Genomic DNA, 7,087 nt, shown 5'->3' on the forward strand with positions numbered 1-7,087 from the left:
TTTCTTCGTCTTGTCCTTTTTAAATTTCCAGTGTTAATACTGTTCTAATGTAAAGGTTGGTATAGCAGTTTATTGGGGAAGTATGATCAAAATCGTTTTGCTGGTAAGATATTGTTATCAGAAAGTTCCGAGACAACTGGAGTAGAGAGGGGTGATAATGCGTCTGAGCTTCTGCAATTTGGGAAGTAGGGCCTTTAGAGTTAAGGGAGGAGGCGAGGCAGGCTGTGGTCCTAGAGAGTGACCAGCAGAGCTCCTGGTAGAGGACAGAGCACATGCTGCTACTGAAGTAACTAGAATGTTCAACTGGATCACGAGGACATGTTGGCTGGGAGAGGCTCCAATAATTTGAAAGGCCGTCTTGCCAGAGAAGCCCATTTGTGGTTTCTCAGGTCGTGTGTAAACACCACAGGCTCAAGATTCCAGGAATCACCTCACTGTGGCATTGCCAAACCGAGGGTTTCATTGAGATGGGGCCAGTTGGGAGTCAATGGTAGGGAAGCCAAAACCAGCTAAGGGGTGTGGAAATGAAAGTATCCAAGCAACCTAGCTGAGATCCAAGCACGGGCAAGTGACCTAGAGTCGTTAGCAGGCTCGTTGGAGTAAAAGCGGGTGTCACCAGAGGCCTGGAGGCAAATCCCTATGTCAGATCGAGATGCATATGGTGGAGAAGCGAGAGTCAGAAGCCGATACTTGGAATGCTCTTAAGGAGTCTTGGCCCCGCTAAGCTAGGTATTAGGGAAGATCCCATGGCATGATTCTGAGCCTCTTTTATGTTTGTTTCCCTTAAGGACCACAGACTGAGCAATCTGATAACAAGTTCAAGCCTTTATTCCTAGGAGAACTATGGGGACACAAGTACAGACACTACAGCTCAAATGTATAATTTCTGCTGGCTAAGCAACCCCAGATCGCTTTCCAATTATTTCTGAGGGTCCCCCCCAGCTCCCCTCCTGGGGCCAGTGTAAGTACTCTCACGTGCTACTGCTCTGGCCTCCTGGTGGCAATTCAGCACCCCAAAACCCATCTTGGGAGAGACCACCATTCTAATTTCAGTATCTCTTAATGGAGATGAAGTGTGCAGTGGGAAGGGCTGAACTTCACCCTTAAGGATAGCGCACACGCACAAAAAGTTGACAGCCAAATGGAAATCAAACTGTCAGCATTATTAATGAGTGGGGGGGGGGCGGTCAACGAACCTCTGATGTCTAGGGAGGGCTGTCTGGGGAAGCTTGGGCGGAGAAGGTGGCTTGGACCTAAGGACAAAGGGGACTCCTTCAGCTTCTCTGATTGCAGACGTTGAGCCTGCCTGTCCATCTGGACGGTAGCCTACCTGAGCACAGGGGCAATGCCCGGGGCAGGTACAGAGCCCAGCACTCTGCTATGGACGTAGAAACCTGCTAGATGCTAAGTCATAGCCCATTTCAGGGTAGAGCTGAAGCTCTCACATCTGCTCGAGCACGCTAGAATTTGAAGGAAGAGATAAATTGAATTTAGAGCTGATTTCCTTTAAAAATATTTATAGGAACCACAGGCATACCTTGTTTCATTGCACTTTGCAGATACTGCATTTTTTCCAAATCAAAGGTTTGTGGCAAAGCTGCATCAAGCAAGTCTATCGGCATTATTTTTCCACCAGCACTGGCTCATTTTGTGTCTCTGTGTCACATTTTGGGAATTCTTGCAATCTATTAAATTTTTTCATAATGGTTGTATTTGTCATGGTGACCTCTGATCACTGATCTTTGAGGTTATTATTGTAATGTTGTTTTCATACCTCCTAACACGGCATCCCCTTTATAGCCTGTGGATCAATCATTTCGACTGTCAGGTCTTACTATTTAAGAAATACATTGGGGAGCCCTCATAGCCAGCCTGAAGAGTACAGGACTGAGTGTACCTGTCTTGCAGACACATCCAGCTGGGGCGCCCCCCCACTGCCGTGGTCCTTTGCCCTGTGGGCCTGGAGTGAGGGTGCAGCCCAGAGATTGCCCACTCGTTCCTCTCTCCTCCCTTCAGACTCCCCCACCCCCCGCACCACCCCAGCCTGAAGGTGGCTGAGCCAAGGCTCAGAGAACAATAGTTTCAGCTCCCACTCCAAGTGGTGAATTCATCTTAGTAGTTTTGGAACAGGCCTTGGAGATTTACACTTGGAGATTAAGGACACTTCAGAGAGGGAAGTTGCATAGTTCCCCTAAAGCCAGCTTGACAGCATAATTTTTAGGAATCAAGAATCAACATTGGGTTATTTCTTAAGATTTAGCCTTGAAAGTCCACTTGGATGTGACATAGCCATGTGCGCACTTGAACATGGAAATGGTCTTCTCCCATCAAGGAGATCTCCCTCTTCAGCTAAATCAACAGAAGTGGTTGGGAGAAGTAGGGACTCCTTGTCTGACCAAACTCAGGCAGGCAAATTCAGTCAGTCTTTTTGAGCAAGGAGTAGAGCTGTGCAAGGGGGGCCTGATCACCCCTTTCTGCTAGCACCACCACTGAGTAGCCACCTCCAGGACGGCTGCCCACTCGTGCCTGTACAAGGGCATGAGACAGTGAGTGAGAGCTGAAATCCTGCCAGGCTTCACTCCTCAAGCCGAGTTTATTGGTGTTTGGCTGTGTCTCTGACTCCGAAGATGTGGCTCCTTTTTTCTATGTTGTAACAAGGTACCTCGTATGGGCTGGGGGCAATTCTGACTGCCCCACTACCATATCCCAGTCCTCCCTCAGAGGGATTGAAGAGTCTCATGAACAGATTAGATTTACTGTAAAAGATGAAATATTTGACCCAAATTGAAATTAATTTCATAGGTAAAGCTCAAAATGTTACTATGGATATGAATTATGTTTGTATGTATTTATATATGTATGTACATATAGTATAGTTATGTGGATACACATTTCTTTTTTTTTTTTAAAGATTTTATTTATTTATTTGAGAGAGAGAATGAGAGAGAGAGAGCACATGAGAGGGGTGAGGGTCAGAGAGAGAAGCAGACTCCCTGCTGGGCAGGGAGCCCGATGCGGGACTCGATCCCGGGACTCCAGGATCACGACCTGAGCCGAAGGCTGTCGCTTAACCAACTGAGCCACCCAGGCGCCCTGGATACACATTTCTATGTATCAGAAGTTAGCACAACTTAAACTTAGTAAATATTTAAAATAAAACTATTTTGGGTATCAGAAAAAGAAAGAAATACACTTTGTAAGGCTAGCGCTGCCGTCGTGATTCCTCTGATGGATCTGGACAAAGTAGATTGAAAACCTTCTGGGAAGGATTCATCATTGTACATGCTATTGAGAACATTTGTGATGCATGGGAAGAGGTCAAAATATCAACATGAACAAGAGTTTGGAAGAAATTGATTCTAATCCTTCTGGATGACTTTGGGGGGTTCATGACTTCAGGGGAGGAAGCAACTACAGATGTGGTAGAAATAGCAAGAGAACAAGAATTAGAAGTGGAGCCTGAAGACGGGACTGAATTGCTGCAAGCTCATGATCAAACTTGAACGGATGAGGGTTGCCTCTTATGCATGAGCCAAAAAAGATTTTTTTTTTTTTTTTTTTTTGCAAGCCGGGCCTCAGGGGAGGTGTTTAATGAGCAGTGCGGACACTACACAGCCCAGTACAAAAGCACCAAACTCAGCTCTGAAGGAGAACACAAGAAAACACACCAGACTTGCCTGGAGAAGGGGCTGCCTTTCAGTTGGCTGGGGGAGGGGGAGGAATGTTCCCAGGGCCTTTGGAGGGCAGTGGGGGCCTCAGCATTGGGGGGGCATAGGAGTTGGGGGATGTACCCCAGGATTTGAGGGGTGAACCCTAGGAGGCTGGGGGTGGACCCCAGGAGCTGGAGGATGGACCCCAGGAGCCTCTAGGTGGACCCCAGGAGGCTGGGGGTGGATCCCTGGGGCTGGTGGGTGTACCCCTGGGGCCTGGGGGTGAACCCCAGCAGATGTGGGAGGATGGACACCCAGAGCAGGTGGGTGGACCCCAGATGTTGGTGGGTGGACCCCTGGTGCCGGGGGGTGGACACCGGGAGCTGGCAGGGAGGGGGGGCAGCTGGGGGGGGCCCGGAGGCCCTGAGGGTGCAGGCCCACTGGGCAGCATGGGTGGCAGAGGCAGGCCTCCCAGTGGTGGTGGGGGCAAAGACTCTGGCAGAGGCGGCCGGGGAGGGGGGGCCAGACCATTCATGGGGGGGTGGGGGTCTCTTCACCCCAGGAGGCCCAGCAGGGAGGCTCGGCGGGGCTGGTGGCTTCTCCATCTTGAAGTGAAACTGCAGGAAAAACTGCTTGGTTTCCCGATTCCAGTGAGTCCAGAACTTGCCTTTGGCCTCATCGATCTCCCTGCTTGGCATCTTGAAGGCGATGGTCTCATAGGGCTCGGCGGCCGTGAGCAGGTACTGCCAGGGATGGTCAGGAGGCTCGATCCTCTGCTCATAGGCGGACATGAAGCGGTGGCGGGGCATGATGCCCTCGGTGATCTCAGGGTAGTCAATCTGGAAGAGGAGGCTCTGCTGGCCCATCTCCGTGTCCCTCTGCTTGGTCACTTTGTAGTCTGGGCGGCCAATCTTCACAAACTTCATCACCTCCACCTTGACCTTTTCTGGCCCTGGCTGGGCCAGGGCCTCCTTGGCCTCCTTGGCGGCTCGCCTGGCCAAGTTGGTCTGATGCTTCTTCCCTTGGGTATGTGCCAGGTAGCTCCCCTCATTGTTGTGCAGGGTCAGACACAGCTTGCACTCGTTCGAGCCCAGATGGTTCTTCATGAAATATGGGTCCTTGTTGATGTCGATGGTGTCCAGGGCCAGGTGCCGGAGGCGCTCCCTGCGGTCTCGGTAGCTCTCGGAGGAGGAGGCCATGCCTCCACTCCCGGTCTTACCCCCGGGGAGATGCTGGAAGTCCATGGTGAGGGCGTTGGGGCTTTACTACACTGGTAGAGAGACCCCGCGCTCCTCCTCACTCTGCGCCCGCCGCTGCCACGAATTAAGAAAGTGTTTTGTTGAGACAAAATCTACTCCTGGTGAAGAGGTTGTGAAGATTGTTAAAATGACAACAGAGGATTTAGAATATGACATAAACTCAGTTGATAAAGCAGCAGCAGCGTTTGAGAGGATTGACTCCAATTTTGGAAGAAGCTCTACTGTGGGTAAAACGCTATTAAATAACATCACATGCTACAGAGAAATCATTTATGAAAGGGAGAGTTAATCAATGAGGCAGACTTCATCATTGTCTTATTTTAGGAAATTACCACGGCCACCCCACCTTCAGCACCACCCTGTTGGGTCAACAGCCATCAACCTCAAAGCAGGACCTTCCATCAGCAAAAAGATAATGAGGCGCTGAAAGCTCAGATGATGGTTGGCATTTTTTAGCCATCGAGTGTTTTTAAATAAAGATAAGTACATTATCATTTTAGATATAATGCTGTTGCACACCTAATAGACTATGGTATGGTGTAAGCATAACTTTTATATGCACTGGGAAACCAAAAAGCTTCATTGGGCTTGCTTTATTGCAGTGGTCTGGGGCCAAACCCACAATATCTCTGAGGTATGCCCATGTAAAATTTCCTAATTGTCTGGAAATGTTCATTTTGTTCAGTTTTGCTTTCGTTAAATTCTAATTTGAGATCATTGTAATTGTAATGCGATTGTAAGAAATACAGAGAGGATCTTTGTACTTCTCCCCAGTTCCCCCAATGGTAACGCCTTGCCGAACAATCACAGTATTTCATTCCAGAGCATTGACGATGATACCATCAAGATACAGGATATTTCTACCACTGTGAGGGTCCCTCATGGTTCCCTTTATAGGCACGTCCTCTTCCTTCCTGCCCCCACCCCTTCCTTAATCCCTGCAACCACTGTCTCAACCTCTATAATTTTTCATTTCAAAAATGTTATCTAACTTGCGGCTAGCAGATAAATAAGTCCTAGAGAGCTAATGCACAGTAATGTGAATATAGACAACAATATTGAATTTTAATTGTCAAACGTACTAAGAGACTAGACCTGAATTATTCCCACTACCAAAAAGAAATGATAATTATGTGACGTGATAGAGGTACTATTACTTCAATGGCGATCATACTACAATATATAAATGTGTCATAGCAACATACTGTACAACTTAAATTTACACAGTGTTATAAATCAAATATATTTCAGTTAAAAATGTAAAAAAGAGAAGGTTACATAAATGGAATTATACAGTATATAACCTTTCACGATCGCCTTTTTACTAACAGCATCACTCTCTCAAGATTCATCCAGGTTGTTGTGTGTATCAATAGTTGGTTCATTTTCATTGTTGAGTAGTATTCCATGGTATGGGCCCACCACAGTTTAACTCTTCACCTGTGGAAGGACACCCAGGTTGTTTCCAGTTTTGGACTTGTGCAGTGATGCTATAAACATTAGTGTATAGTTTTTCATGTGAACATAAGTCTTCACTTCTCTAGGATAAATGCCCAGGAGGGGAATTTTGGGGATATGTGACAATTGCATGCTTAGTTTTTAGACAAGCAGCTAACCCATTTTCAAGAGTGGCTGCCCCATTTTACATTCCCACCAGCATTGTGCGAGTGATCCTTGATACGGTTCGGTTTTGTCCTTATTTTTTTAGCCATTCTGATAGGACAGTAAGCACCAGGAGGACAGGAACAATGCCTACGAGGTTAACCCGTAGCTGACCTATTCTAGGTTCTCCCTGTGTCCTTCTATCTCCCTCCGTTGAAATGAAATTGAACAGAAGAGTTTGTGATCTTGTAGTGCATGCGTTTACATTAAGTATTTGAAGGTGCTAGTCTTGAATAGTTATCATTCATATAAAGATTCTTAATCTTTTCTATATTTTCTCTTTAGTCTCAGAGATAAAATCTTCAACTCTTTTTTCACTTACTTTAGGCTTGTACCCAACTGTCTTTGGCTTTGCTCAGAACTTAAATCCCCTAACTTCCTTCATGGCTGCGAACTACCACCACAAACTCGAGTTCTTTTAACTTCAACAGCCCAAGTAAGAACTGGACTCCAGAAGGAGAGCCTTAGCCCTTACTGCCCATCTTCTTTCTCTTCTTGTTTTTGTGGATCTTCTAA

General features: G+C 47.1%; 1 pseudogene; it reads right to left on the minus strand.

Moving 5' to 3' along the window:
• Positions 1-3,696: 3,696 nt before the first annotated feature.
• On the minus strand, positions 3,697-4,961 carry LOC118009844 (annotated as a pseudogene).
• Between the last annotated feature and the right edge of the window lie 2,126 nt (positions 4,962-7,087).

Source organism: Mirounga leonina, unplaced genomic scaffold, assembly GCF_011800145.1.
Source record: "Mirounga leonina isolate KUSES-001 unplaced genomic scaffold, KU_Mleo_1.0 Mir_128, whole genome shotgun sequence".
NCBI classification, from domain to species: Eukaryota; Metazoa; Chordata; class Mammalia; order Carnivora; family Phocidae; genus Mirounga; species Mirounga leonina.